At 31.8% G+C, this 15871-nt stretch overlaps 1 protein-coding gene across 1 annotated transcript in view; it reads right to left on the reverse strand.

Annotated features, from left to right (window-relative positions):
* Positions 1–15871, reverse strand: part of LOC148283083 (extracellular serine/threonine protein CG31145-like) — a 158517-nt gene that overhangs the window by 118334 nt on the left and 24312 nt on the right. The window lies entirely within an intron of this gene.

The following is a 15871-nucleotide window of genomic DNA, read 5'->3' on the forward strand; positions in this document are numbered from 1 at the left end:
AGTTGTTGTTGATTTTCATTGACTGGTTTTCGCTGATTTTTTAACATTTTCCAAACCTTCTTCTGAGCATCATAAAGATCGTGTTCCATATCTTTTAAACATTTCTCATAAAAGTCACGTTTTTTTTTATTCATTAGAATCAGGCATGTAAACTAAAATTCAGATTTTTTAGGGCCCATCAAACTTTGAAATCGCTCTTCTTCAAAATGAATAAAACTGACATTTCATACTTAGCCAACTATCCGTATACAATATTACGAGTTCCATAATAACGTTTCGATCGCTTATTATTACGTCTTAATAAACGTAGAATACAAGTCGGCATCATTGTCAACTCTGTCACATACACCCACTTTAACATTTATTAGCTATTTTAGATGTGATATGATAAATACATTTAATCACATATCTTACCTGATATCGACTATAATTGGCGTGTACGCTTGAGAAGACATTGCTGTGTTATCGGTAGAATAAATATTACTTGCGACGTAAGAATATAATGTCCCATTTTGCATCCGAAGCGTAAATTGCAGTTATATAATTATTTTCTGTTTTTATGACGAGCTTGCAAAACTTAATATCGCAATCAAAACTAGAATAAAAGAGCTGTCATTCTTGTTGAAAATTACGAAGCATATAATATAGGTCGTCGATGAAATAATAATCTATTATGAAATTATTATTATATTTGGTGAACAAAAGAACTCAAAAAGTTTAAAGTGTATTTATATGACAAAGTCTCATTACTCGTATTAAAAAAGAAGATGTAGGCCTCGTGGCGTAATGGTCAGCGCGTTCGCCTACCATGCGGTCTCGGGTTCGATTCCCGACATGGACATAAATTTTTTATTGAAGGGGGTGTTTTTAGCTAGGATATTTAATAGTTCCTGGACTGGTACCTGAAGCGTAAGACTGATCATCTTACCTTCATGTTTTTTTTTTTATTCATTAAATTATACATTTTTTTTGTACTCCCAGGAGTTACAACAAACTCATTTTGGGACAGAATAATATTTACATAAAGGTATGGTAATAATAATAATAATATAGTAACAAGTAAAAATATATTAACAAGTAATAATATGTTCATAAAACTGATATAAGATAGGAAGCAAATATATGATACAAAGAAATTAAAACAATTCATAATAAAAATTCAAATCAAATATTTACATTTTGTAAGAAAGAAATATCCGAGGAAAAAGAAGAACGTTAAACTAAATTTCACCTTCCACGTACCTCCTCAAGTAGTAATTTTTTAAATGAATACAGTCATTTTTTGTAACAAAAAAATATCAAAATTAGCTGTGTTTGGTGTACCAATGCAGTGCCCTATGCACCATTATGTGCGGAAAAGGAATGATGATGATGTATGATCGAGATATGTTGCATTTGTCATACTTTATTTTTGTCCGGGTGAAGCAGTTAGCGCGTTTGTCTTTTATGTAGAAATATAACATGCCGAGTTAGATTTTTAGTAAGGTAGACAAAATTATGGCAGGTGGACACCCAGAATAATAAAGTGGAGACCATGGGCAAACAAAAGAAGTGTTGGAAGGCCACAGAAAAGATGGGTAGATGACATTGCCTCTATTGCCGGTAAAACATGGATGATGAAAGCGGGTGATGGGAAGGAATAGAGACGTTTGGAAAAGGCTTTTATCCAGCAGTGGAGAGAATAAGGCTGATGAAGAAGAAGAAGAAAACAGAATATCTGTACCCCAGAGGCAGACGGATGCAAATCCAAACGTAAAATGCTTAAAACATGCCAAAAGAATCTACTTTCTCTAAGTTATTTCTAATTATTTATAGCATTTATTTGTATTTTCAGTATCTTAATACATTGGTTCTTTTATTATAAGACTTAAATTTTTTCAAACTCAATGGACATGATCATAAACTGGATACGAAAATCAAAATGTCATTTCATCAAATTCTGGATTTGCATCCGTCTGCCTCTAAGGTACAGATATAATGATTCAAAAATATTTTTTTCATCGCAGTGTTTATCCTATAACAGATTTTGGATCGCCCATCATTTACTGGCTTCTTACAAGAACCGTGAATGGAGGGGTTGCAGGTCACAGGTATTTGCTGCATCCCTGGGATTATAAAAAAATGATGTGATTTGTCTTTTACAGCATTTCAAATTTCTATTGACGAATTAATAATTCATATGCATCATCGTGTTTCCAAATCAAGAAAATAAGAGTTACGAATGTTTTTGATTAGTTTTTAGATTTATGATACCAAAAGATGCCTCTGGAAACGTTACTGTAACATCGTGTTTCATTGCAAAGGTCGAGTGATTAGAAATACAGGCATTTAAAAAAAAACAAATGTTCGTAAATGTATACGTATACTATATCCAAGCTGAAAACAGGGCAAAAATAAGATAGATTATCCAGTCTTTGTGTTCTATGAAGACTCATGTAACATCACAGGGGGGCTATCTATATTTTAGAACAAACCAGTAATTTCTGTAAATACTGTAAAATAATTTCAGGAGAATGAGTAGTTTCAGAGATATCCTTACATTAATAAGAGTGCGGGTATTATCCTTGGCTCTACCCGCCCGCGTTTCTCCGGGGGTGTGCTTGGCTACAACAGTTTAAAGACTGGAAGGTTTGTGTATTTAACGATTCATTTTTATCGATTGTTGCGAGGTGTGGTTGATAATCCTGCGATTATGATGAGCATCGGTTTGTGTGGTCCTGATAATTACCTAAGACAATGTCAGCATTGCTTGTTTTATATTCCAATATACAGGATCAACTCGCCGATTGTTATGCCTATTGGAAGGCGCCTCACGCTTACATCAGCTTCGTCTACGGCGAGAGGAAAAGTTATTATACCTCTACGCAAACAGCGCACTAAAGTTAGTGAACGCGCATTTGCGGTCGCAGGCCCTATGGCATGGAATGCTCTCCCAGCAGAGGTGCGAGGCTGTAAAAATGAAGTGATTTTTCGGAAAAGACTTAAAACCCACTTGTTCTCTAAATCATTTGAATAAATCCGTAGCATGTGACAACAAAGTAAATTGTTTTAATTAAATTAAAAATTTAAAAGCTTTAATTAAATTTATTTAACAATAGAATCACTATGTAAAGCGTCCTTGAGGTATTATATTACGTAAATGGCGCTATATAAGTTATCCATAATAATAATAACCGCCAAGGAGACTTATGTCCTCAGATGCGGTGTGCGGTATATGGTGGGCAAGCTACTACTTTGACTGGAGTCTTTCTAACGTATTTTTTTTAAACAATATGTACGAATAAAATTTGAGTTTGTAATTAACATACTATTTATAAAATGAATTGAATTAAAAAAAATAAAATTATTTGATTTATCTACGAGGACTTATCTCCAAGCGATTTTTTTTTAGAATCTTCACCTAAGATCCATTAAGGGCCGGTTGCATCGACAAAAGTTAAGTTAAAGTCAGGGCTAAAGTCAAATAAAAGTTACTTTTATGTCAAAATGCGTTGCATCAAAAAAAGTTTATTAAATATTAACAAAAAAGTTACTTTTATTTGACCGGCCGCCAGGGGACCGTTTAAAGTTAAGTTTAAAGTTAAATGCGATCTGCCATCTGTCAAAAAAGCGTCGTGAGTGTTGAAATCTATTGATCGATCTGTGAAAAGTTGCACAAAATGTCAATTTTATCTGATTTTTCATCTTCCGATGACGAATTTATCATCGAGTATATTCTAAACCGAAAAAAAAAATTGTTCAAACCACGAACGGACCATTTTTTGTGGGAAGAGTCCGACTTTATCGCAAGATTTCGAATGTCAAAAAAGTGAAGAAATAATAATTATTTGAATTTTTAATTGTTAATTATTTTTCAAAACACAGGACTTGATCATCAGCGGAGTGGTGTAAAATAAATTTAAATCATGACCGTATTGAAATGCTGTTTATTTATTTTTAAATAGAGCTAGATTGAGCTCAGCTAACTCTTTCTGGGCATTTAAGGCTGACATAGTTGCCCGAAAAATGTCATTTTTTTGCTCTATTTCTAGAGTAAAAAGTTCTTCATTTTGTTTCAGCTTTTGCTTTTTTAATTTTTTATCTAGAACAAAAAAGACGATGTCCCTTTTGTTCTTTTCTTCTCCGAATGCGCAGTGTTGCTTCGCCCTTTAGCACACACTGAAAATTGAAACGAAATTTAAACGTTTGTGCCCAAAGACGCGTCGCGGGGCATGTGTATTGCTACATGTAAATAAAAAAGTACGTGCTTGCGCAAAAATCCCAACAATTTTTAGGGTGAAACTTAAACCTTTACAGTGGCAACATTCTTAACTTTAACTTAACTAAAAAACTGTTGATGCAGCGGAATTTTTCAGTTACCAGATTTTGAGCCTTAACTAAGTTTAAATATTTAACTTTAAACTAAATTTATACCAACTTTGATGCAACCGGCCCTAAGTCGAAAACTCGTCTAGGGTTATGGTTTTATTCCACACATAAAAGTATGTTTCTCACGTCTGGACAAGAAAATGTTTTTTTTAAATAACACAAAACCGATAAAAATACAAACTAATTTTATAGTTCTTTTTTGTTTTAACCTGGGTATTTTTAATGTTGTCCTATACAGCGTCAACAAATTTCGCTAGCAGAATGAACTAATGTACCATTAAAAAATAATGGGATGGGTTTTATGCTCTTGACCGAAACAACTACGCCTACTTGGGTTATGTAATTTCTGGCAATTCAAGGTTTGCAGTGCAATAGTCAAATGTGGTCAAAAATTACTTCGTTACTTTTTTATTTATTACATGTTATTCATTCAATCCGACTGCGACAAGATAATATTATAAGATTCAATATATTCAGAAGTTTGATATTATATCCTTGCCATACATCAATAAAACAGTTGCTAACTTTATTGAGAAATCCAATTTTCAAATTACCCGTCTGTTAGAACAGGGCTCCGTATACAATCGGAAACAGGGTTATCTTAATATTTTTCAATTTCAATTGTATTAAAATTTATTTCAACAGAGAGTTCAACACTTTACACACTGTGTAACATTCACCATTCTGACCATGTTCGAACATCCACATTTCCTCAACTCTTCCATCTGTTGACTTTTGTGAAGTATAAGAGCTAAATGGGCAGAGTGGTGAATGTTACGCAGTGTGTAAAGTGGCTACATAAACCAGCCAATGATAGGTCATTAACCCTGTAAATGCCTAGACTTCCGTATTCCCTTCTCAAAGGTGTTTTCCCTCTCTGTTGAAATAAATTCAAACATGAATAACTATATGTATGGGAGCGAAGTACGGACTTGGAAAAACAGGGATGAAAGTAGGCAGACTGCTGTCGAAATGCGATCTCTCGGGCGAATGCGTGGTAAAACTATGTACGATAGATACACAAATGTTGAGATCCATACATTGTGTAAGGCTGAGACAAGCATTATCGACAAAATCAAGAAAGGAGCTCCGCGCTGGTTTGGACATGTAGAACGAATGGACAGCGAAAAAACGGCTAAGAATATTTACAATGTGAATGTTGATGGATGCAGAAATAGAGGAAGACCGAGAAAGACATGGCATGACCAAATCCAAAGAATACTTGAAGATAGACATGTCAAAAGTCGGAATAATCGGCGCGCGTGCATGAGAAGATGTATGAATGTAGAGGAAGCGAGATCTGTATGCAAAGATAGTGTTGTGGCGTTCTATCCTCTCTGCCTACCCTTACGGGGAAACGGCGTGATGGTTTTGTTTTGTTTGTTTTGTTTTGAATAACTCCCTAGGGAGGAAATCCAGCCAGTCTGCAAGCATTTGGACATACTCAAACATTGTTCAATTTTATTTATTCATTTATTTGTACATTACAAAACAGAGATCTTAATTCATACGAATAGAAATAATAAAAAGTCGGTAAAATTAGGTATTTATAAAAATAACTCGTAGGTAAACATAATATCTTAAGAATGATATGTTAAAAAAGTAAGAGAATATTGTAACGAAAAGCTCCCTCAGAGACTTGAAAAATAACAATATCCTGTCCAAATCTTAAGTTGTCTATAAACTAAAATCTAATTGTGTATAATGTGTTTGAAAATTTGAAGTATTTTCGACGGTCACATGTGAAAAAACATGTCTTTATTTATTTATTGATGGTCTATACACGCCCAGGGGGCTTTCACGTGACTGAAATAGAATTTTAATTAAAGATTTTATGGTAAAACAAGTAGGTACTTCTCTAATAAATAACAATAAGCATAAGAAAAGAGTTTCAAATGACGTTATGCTTAATAGATATAAAGATGAAATACTCATATTAATATTTATCTTTCAATGCAGGAAATTCAATTTAACATTAAAGACAATTGAAGATAACTCTCTTCTTACTTCCCATCGTAATAATCCTTGGGAATATTATATATAATATTGTATAGTATATTCTTAAATAAATAAATCAGAAGAGCTAAATTATTTCAGATTTCACAAAGTTTTTTTAAACCGTTTTTTATATATTATACTATCTGCATTGTGAACAAAGGGTGAACTAAAATTACTCAACTCCAACATAATTATGTCATTGATCGTGAATTCATGTGTCGTTTTGCATATTTTGGAGAATAAGTCAAGTGTCATAAAAAAGATAATAAATTACTGACGGAAAATGAAAAAGGAAATAAAAACAAATAAATTACTGTCGAATTTCGAAAACATGAATACTGACAGTTTAACAATTAATATTTGGAAGCTATGTTATTTATATTCTTTAATTATACTTAACATCGTAAATGAATAGTCCCCAAGCGAACTAATTACTTTGTAATGCTACTTTAAAAAAAAGAAACTTTGTTTTTAATTCGTGTAAAGATACATATTACAAAAAATATAATAACCTATCCCTAACTCAATAAGGCCAAGAGCCCTGTGTTGAGTTGGATACAACATAATAGAAAGTGGAAGCATGCATACTATTAAAGTACACTACAGATAAAAGTTATTACAAATTTAATAAACATCTGCACAACATGCTTAATAGTAATATATATAAATCTATGACAAGTCTCGCAGCAGTCTCCTGCAACAGTCGCTTCCCTTATACGAAATCCAAACTTGTACACTTCTACTGAAAATAGCTTTCATTTTGGAGAACTAAATAATATTATATAATTAATAATACGAGAATATCAGAAAAATATCATACACAACTTTCTAAAACAAGACAAGGACAATCAAGACTAATAAACCAGGGACTGAAATTATACAATAAACTACCAGACAAAACTAAACAAAAGACTCGGACAGACTTTTCAAAAGATGTAAAAAATATTATTTTGAACAACAAAGAATAATTGAAAAATGTGTATATTATTTTTGTAAAATGAATGTAATAATCCTTAAGGGTTAATAAATAAATTTTCAAATAAAAATAAATAAATATGTTCATCCAGAACTTTAAACACCTTGGGGCCAAAAGAGAAATTTCGAGAGCGAAAGTCGAAATATTCAAAATATGTATTACCAAACCTGTAAGGACACTTCAAAGATCAGACACTAAAGCCAATTTGACAAAGATTATTCAAATCCACACGACATCGACTCTGCAACATTATGGTGGATTGGGATTTATTTTTTTCATTTAGACATAGAAATGTCGGAAATTGCTTTTTTTTTTTACAACCCTCTTTTTGGATCTTAAAAACAATAATAAATAAGTTAAATAATATACGCTTTAATGAAACGACAAAAAAACATTACCCGGAAAAAATATATAATCTGAGATGTATAAAATCAGTATTTAAGAGTTAGGTGACAATAAAATATTAGTACCGTCTTAAAAGTGTAATACCGTAAGTGATTTCATACAAATATTTGCTAACTTTTATTGAAATATTGGACCAAAGATTTGGTACATTAAATATTAATAATATTATACTAAGTTTTTTTCTATAATATTTCATGGCTCTTCGACTGGGATGGCGCACGGAGCCTGAAATGTGAAACTGATTACCTTCACAAATAATCGCTGCCCGAAGAACCGTTGGTCAATGATGAATGGCTAAGTGGGGAATGAATACGTCATGTTAGGTCCAAAAAATAATTCATATGCGCATCGCCGGCGACAATGGATTGCGAAAACCGCTACTGGCGTAAATTGCCAGCATCATTTGAAGGGGGAAGGAGGGCGGGCGGTGTAATTGTAGACCAAGTGTCGCCTTCCTGTCCCCTTGTCCGGTTATCCGATATCTGGAGGACCAGCTAATGAAGGACATCCTCCGAGGAATGGATACGTTACAACATGCATTGCGCAACGCTAAGGGGACGATCGAGAACTCACTCGAGACCGTGCAACGCAACGGAGGAATGAAATCAATCGACATATTAGTATCACCGGGATACTTTTGAATCTATTTAAATATATATATAAAAAATTAGGTTTCGTAAGTTTGTGTTCGCAAATTTCGGAAAGTAATCTGTGGATCAGCTCAAATTTATTACGGAACATTGCATTTTAGCAGAAGAGTGTTTCTATGTACTTTTTATTCGGAAGTTCTAACCGGAACGGAACATTCTATGCGATTTCAATTTGACTCATAATTTTTCATAGTCAACAAATACTAATGACAGACAGTGCTGCCATTTTATAGATTTTAGCATAAGTTACAATTTTTTATCCTTATTTATATTTTTTTTTTTTGCACCACAACAGGCTAGGAGGCCCAATTACAGTGGTGAATTATATCAGAAAACACCCAGGCTTGAGAAAAATTACATTTTTAATTTTTGTGTTCTCACCGGGAATCGAACCCGGAACCTTCCGTGCGTGAATCAAGAGTCTTGACCACTACACCACGGAGGCCGCCAATTATTATGTACACTAAATATGTCAACTCTTATAAAAGAAGAATTATAAATGATTTATTAAATTTATATAAAATAGCAAATGGCGTATTGGACGTCCCGGAATTAACAAGTGTTATCAGCTTAAAAGTACCAGTTCGAAATACTCGGCAGCTAACATTATTTTTTTAATCTCCTGGCAGTCATAATTATTATTACAATTCACCAATACCTAGACTACACCGGCAAGGTAACGAGTATGGTAAAGTTGATATATTTCGTCTGTCTTTATATAAATATAGGTTAAGTATTCAAAAGGTTATAAATGAATTCGTATAAAATTTCTTAATATTGTTATTTATTAACTATTTTTTTTCTCATGTATCTCTATAATAATGTATAAACTTATGTGTATGTATAGGTATGTGCATGTATGTGTATGTATATATCTATATATATGTACATGCATGTATGTATATGTGTGTGTGTATGGGTGCATATGCATGTGTATGTACGTGTGTATGTTTTCAAATGTAAATTTATTAATTATTTTTCTATGTACCCATATACCTATGTTGGTACATTTCCTTATTTTTACTTATTATTGTATCTTTTAGTTTTTCTTATGTTATCTTTAATTTTAACTAAATTTACCTACTTATGTTTCACTGCTGCACTTGAATGTAATTTCCAATATGTGTAAAAGCCCGAAGGGCGTGTAAATTAATAAATAAATAAATATATATATATATATATATATATATATATATATATATACACTAGAAACGGCGAAAACGCAATTTTACAGAAGAAGCATTTTTATCTTTACAATTACGTTTCGCGCTACCTTATGCAAAAATATAAAATATTCTCTTTTTTTTTTTTGCACCACGACAGGCCAAGAGGCCTAATTACAGCGGTGAATTACATTACAGAACAACCAGGCTTGAGAAAAATCACATTTTTAATTTTTGTGTTCTCACCGGGAACCGAACCCGGAACCTTCCGTACGTGAGTCAAGCGTCTTGACCACTACACCATGGAGGCCGCCAAATATGTTCATGTTCACACGACAGTCTAGGCATATTAGTTGCCATTGAACATGTACCTATATATAATAATCTATGGCAGGAGAATTTGTTTATATGGATAATATAACTCTCCTAAAAACGGCCACTCGCCATTCGCCACTAACACAAAATAACAACGATATATCATAAGTAACTAACATTTATTACGGAGCATTTCGTTCATACAATTCCATGCAAATCTGCATAATTATCACAAGTATTTTTAGCTGGAGGCCGGTACTCGAAACCGCAAACAAATCTAAAATAATACCTAGCGTCTTCACGACCTTCTAAAATTACCAGCAGATATTTTATAATAACGTAGGTATTACATATTACAGTTTTTGGCAAAAGTTCCGGCCAGCGTCGTCGTGTATCGTTTGTGAGGAAAATAAGGTGGGCGGGTAAAGTACTATTCATATTTCCAACATTTTTCAGCTATCACATATTTTTAACAGACGGTTCATAAAACATAGTGATAAGGCTTCTCTCTAGGTTACGCGTTATTACTCTGAGGAACAAACCAATAATAATTTGGTTTTTTTTATTTTGTTAATCCTCCTACACAACTTATTTCTCAACAATATTTGAGCTTGTTTTTGAATTTTTGTAGACAAGAGCTGGATTCAACCCTCTCGGGAGTTACTTTAACTTATTGATTGATTTAGTGTAAATTTGTAGAACTCCGTATTTAAACTTATTATATAAGAAATCAAACACTGATTTGAGTCTACTAAACATTTTGTTTTATTTTTACAAATATAATACAAATCACGTCTGAAGAAACATGTCCTTTCTCTTCCTTAATCTCTCCTCCTTTCCTCTTTCTTCTTTTTTCCTTTTTCTCATTGAGTAATAGTATTGATTTAAGTTTATTTATAAACAAATATGTTTATTTCAATTTTTATGTATATCTTTAGCTTTTTTATCTTTATTTTCTATTGAATATGTTTTGTAACTTGAATTACAAAAATTAAAATATTTTTATATTGGCAATAAGCCCGCCAATGTACAAATAACATTATGTACAAAAGTTAAATTAAAAAAAATATTATAAAAACAAAAATTTCGTGACAATTGTGTTTCGCCTCAGGGTATTTTCAAACGAATGTGAAGATTAGATGGATTTAATGTCCTTATATTATATTATAAATTACAATGAACTTCCATCAATAATTTTCACTCACAAACTTAAATGTTTTAACTATCATGAAAGATCTTCAAATGAAATGAAAATAACTGAAGAAATTATATTATATAAGGACATTCAATCCATATAATCTTCACATCTATTATGTTATAACATTCAATCCATCTTATCTTCACATTCGTTTAATGTCCTTATATTATATTATATATTTTTTTTTATTCATAAATTTTATAAAAAGTACATGTTTTTGTAAAATTCTAAACATATCTACTTTGACACATCATGTAAATGTTATCACTGTAACTCTCCAAAAAAACAGGCTAACTCTTGTGCTTGGAGAGTGACTTACACTGTTTTAGTTGTTTATTTATAAGAGTTTATATAATTTTAAATACGAGTACATGAAAAAAAAACATAGGACATATAAAGAAAAAACATAAAACAATAATACATTCATACTCATTAAAATTTAATGCTGTTTTTACACGAATTCAAAAATATTATTTAGATTAACTTTAAATTTATTTATTGAAATATTATTTTTAATAGTTGTTGGTTCATTGGGAAGATTATTACAATTTTCAACACCTTTGAAGACAAAGCTATTTTGACCATGACTTGTATGGAACTTAGGAATTTTAATATTATGTCTGAGTGACTTATTCATCTCAAATTCTTTTCTTTTTTATATATTTGTATAATAGAATTTATTTTATAAAGAGTCTCTACTGTATGAACTTTAAGTATTTTATATAGACTTTCCGTATTAAATGTTAAGAGTTTCTTTAAAATTAAATAATTAATCTTTGTACTATTTTAAGAGGGTTTAATATATTGGCATATGCACCCCATCCTACAATACCATATTGTAACAAAGATTGTACAATTGAGTTCAATTCAATCCATATAATCTTCACATCTATTATGTTATAACATTCAATCCATCTAACCTTCGCATTCGTTTAATGTCCCTATATTATATTATTTAATCCATTTAATCTTCACATCTATTATGTTAAACATTCAATCCATCTAATCTTCACATTTGTTTGAAAATGCTCTAAAAAGGCGAAATAATTGTCACGAAATAGTTTTTTTTATATTTGTAAAAATACAATAAAGTGTTCAGTAGACTCAAATCAGTGTTCGATTTTTTATATTATAAGTTATTTTAACATTGAATTTTTCGTAATGACGTTTTCTCAAAATAAATTAATAATGAATAGAGTTGTTCAGTTGCGCTAACTCCACTATGAAATATAACACCCAAGATAAATGAAAGTATAAAAGGGATAAAAACTAGAATCTGGTATTGTATAAGCGATTGGTTTCACCCTTGACCCACCGCACTTTATTCTGAAAAGGTTCTAACCAACAATTTTAACTAAAATCGAGAGTACCTTTCATTTGAATTATGTATGTATATCGAATATTCAACAATATAAATTGAACAGAGCATCGCACTATCTCTCTGTCAGGGAAAACAAAACTTTTGGAACCCTAAAACTTTTCACAAAGATTTATTCAGTAATAATGTATCATTTTTCAATCCGATATCATGAATGTGTAAATTATACAATAATATTGAAAACACGGCTATTAATATTTTCGACAAAAGATTGTTTATGTTAAGAAAATGTATACAATATGCGTTTTAATGATATAATAACTTAAACAATTTTTTTTTACTTAGTTAACAAATAAAAATACAATATTACAACTTAATACATTTTTTTACATTAATCAAATACATATATTTACACTAACATTTCCCATTACGTAAAAGAAATCAACAATTCTCGTGTAAATAATGAGGAGTGACGTCTTACAATAGTTTATTTTATTTTAATTATTAATATATAATCAGTGTAACATAAAGAAGAATTACAAATGTAACTTTTCACTTCTTTCTTAAATATATTGTATTCCTGACTGTACTTTTTATTATCTTTGTTCATTTCATTAAAGAAAAATATTCCTCTGTAAGTATAATGATGTTATGCTGTAGTTGTTTTTAATTTGGGACTAAATTATTTATTTATTTATTGAACACATTTAACTTTATTATTATAGGTGGCCTCCACGATGCAATGGCCAAGACACTTGACTCGCGCACAGAAGGTTCCGGGTTCGATTCCCGGTGAGAACAAATTAATAAAATTATGTGATTTTTTCAATCCTAAGTATTCTGTGTTGTAATTCATCACTGTAATTTGGTCTCCTGGTGTGTTGGGGCGCAAATCAAAAATAAAAAATTAAATGACGCATCGATCATATTTCACTAAAAAAATTGTTTGTTACTAAAGTGGAGGAGACAGGAGTAGGCCATATCCTGCAGTGGATCAACATGGGCTGATTATGATGATGATAATATATTGTCGTTTCACGTCTTACAAATGTGTTTATTTTGACTGTTTGTTTCCAATGATGCATAAAACACTGCATTGGTGTACCAAATGCAGCACAGTACGACCATCTGTTACATGAAGGCAAGGTGATTAGTCTTGCGTTTCAGATGCCAGTCCAGTAAAATATTGCTGTTTAAAAAACATTTTAAGTCAATATTTCAATTCCACAACGAAGCGGATTTATCTTCTTATTTCTTATGACATAACGCACCTTTAGGACGACAACGACTCAACTCAAAAAAATAACTTTTTGGGAAATTGCCAAATAAGAATGTAAATTGTGACACCTTCGTATTCTTTCGTCGATTGTTTCGTATTTTTCGAAGTAAGCACCAAGTTGATAGTTAAAAATTATACCAAAAATGAAAAAAATCAATTATTTTAAGAATAAACAAGACATTTATTTAATGTCATTATTAGATTGAAAAAAAAACAAACAAAGCACTTTGATAAATAAGATAATAACATAATTTTTATAAGGTCAGATCAGGTCACCAAAAACATGTTTTTATTTATTCATGAAATGACATAAACGTAAATAAATCACTAAGATTATCGGTAAGTCGGAAAGAAACAACCACAAAGCTTAATTGGTCATTTTCATATTTAAAAAATAAAGTAAAGTTGCCATTTGTATCGAAATAAAATCGACTCAACCGGCTTTCGGTCACTACATGTTTGTTTCTTCACACAGCAATGTAAACACAACACTAATTGCGTCGCTTCCGTACTGACACGGAACCTAAATTCCCTAAGTAATAAGAGACCGATGTAACGGATTTGTCCTATTCTCATCCGAATGTTGCATTTTTTTTAATGCAGGAAGATGGACAATGTTCATCGAAATCGTTTCATAATTCTAACTCATTAGTTAAGTCGTTTTCGTCCTAAAGGTGCTATAAAAACATTACTTTTTTTTTAAATTAACAAGTTCTATCTCTTGACCGACAGAAGAAACCTATAAAAAAAAAAGAAATTTTACAGTTTAATTATTATTTTAAAACATAACCTTTTCAAAGTAAGGTAACGATTACGAACGGGCGTCACATTTTCTATGATCCAATTTTTATTCACGGTCAGTGGGCTTTGTCCAGCCGCCGGCATTGCAAAATTATTCCGACAATTTTATGTCAACTTTGATGCCAATAATTTCTGTATTAAACAATCCGTTTCACAATTCTGAAAAACTTGTCACGGCCGAGAATTCGCCATATTTTTATTCAGACCATGTTAAACAATATAATGGCGTATCATTTGAAATCAATGAACGATTTTTGCAACTATGGATTCATAAGATTTGATCAAAAATGTTGCATGATTTTATAATAATAATTCGTGGTTTAATTCATTTTTTAAATTTGTTAATTGACTATTAAACTAAGCCATATTTTTTTTCTAACTAACTAACTAACCATCACACCATTTCCCCGGAGGGGTAGGCAGAGAGGATAGAACGCCACACCACTCTGTTCTGGCACACTTCCTTTGCTTCCTTCACATTCATACATCTTTTCATGCACGCACGTCGATTATTCCGACTTTTCACATGACCACTTTCAAGAATTTGTTGTACTTGATCATGCCATGTCTTTCTCGGCCTTCCTCGACTTCTACAACCAGACATATTCGCATCATAAATCTTTTTAGCCGTTCTTTCATCATTCATTCGCTCCACATGACCGAACCATCGCAAAAGACCTTTTTTAATTTTGTCGATAATGCTTAACTCAGCCTTGCATTCTGCTCTAATTTCGACATTAGGGCACCTATCATACATTGTTTTTCCGCACATTCGCCTGAGGGATCGCATTTCAACAGCATTCAGTCTACTTTCGTCCCTTTTTTTCCAACTCCATGCCTCGCTTCCATACATTAGGGTTGGTACCAGAACTCCATTATGAACTGCTAATTTAGCCTCTTGCGATAGACACTTATTTGCTACGACAGACTTTAAGGCACCATTAACTCTGTTACCGGCACTAACCCTCCTTTTTATTTTTTTTCAATGTTTGTATTTTGCAATTTCGTAATAAAGTTTTGAATTTCTGAAATAACTCTGCGTATGACGTCAGAGGTTCTCTTCCTCTGAGTCTCGATCAGTTCTGCTCATTGGTTCATTGACGGCAAGCAAACCGGAAATCTACCATAACTCTGTTATCATTAGTTAATTCATATGGACCAGGGACGTTGTTCAAAGTAGTTTGTTTACCTAGTTAGACAGACAAAGCAACTGAGTATAAATATATGATTTTATGTACATGATATGATAGTAAATAAGTTTAATAAAATGCTCATATTATTTACTTATGTGTAAGTGCCTACTTTTAACAGATCCTGGATCGAAAATGTTGATGCTAGGTTTTTGTCTTGAATAGGGTGGTTCTGGAAATAGATTGAATTTATACACTTTTGGACTTAAT

Source organism: Micrasema longulum, unplaced genomic scaffold (genome assembly GCF_059751315.1).
Source record: "Micrasema longulum isolate JH-2025_06_02 unplaced genomic scaffold, ASM5975131v1 h1tg000261l, whole genome shotgun sequence".
In the NCBI taxonomy this organism is placed as follows: domain Eukaryota; kingdom Metazoa; phylum Arthropoda; class Insecta; order Trichoptera; family Brachycentridae; genus Micrasema; species Micrasema longulum.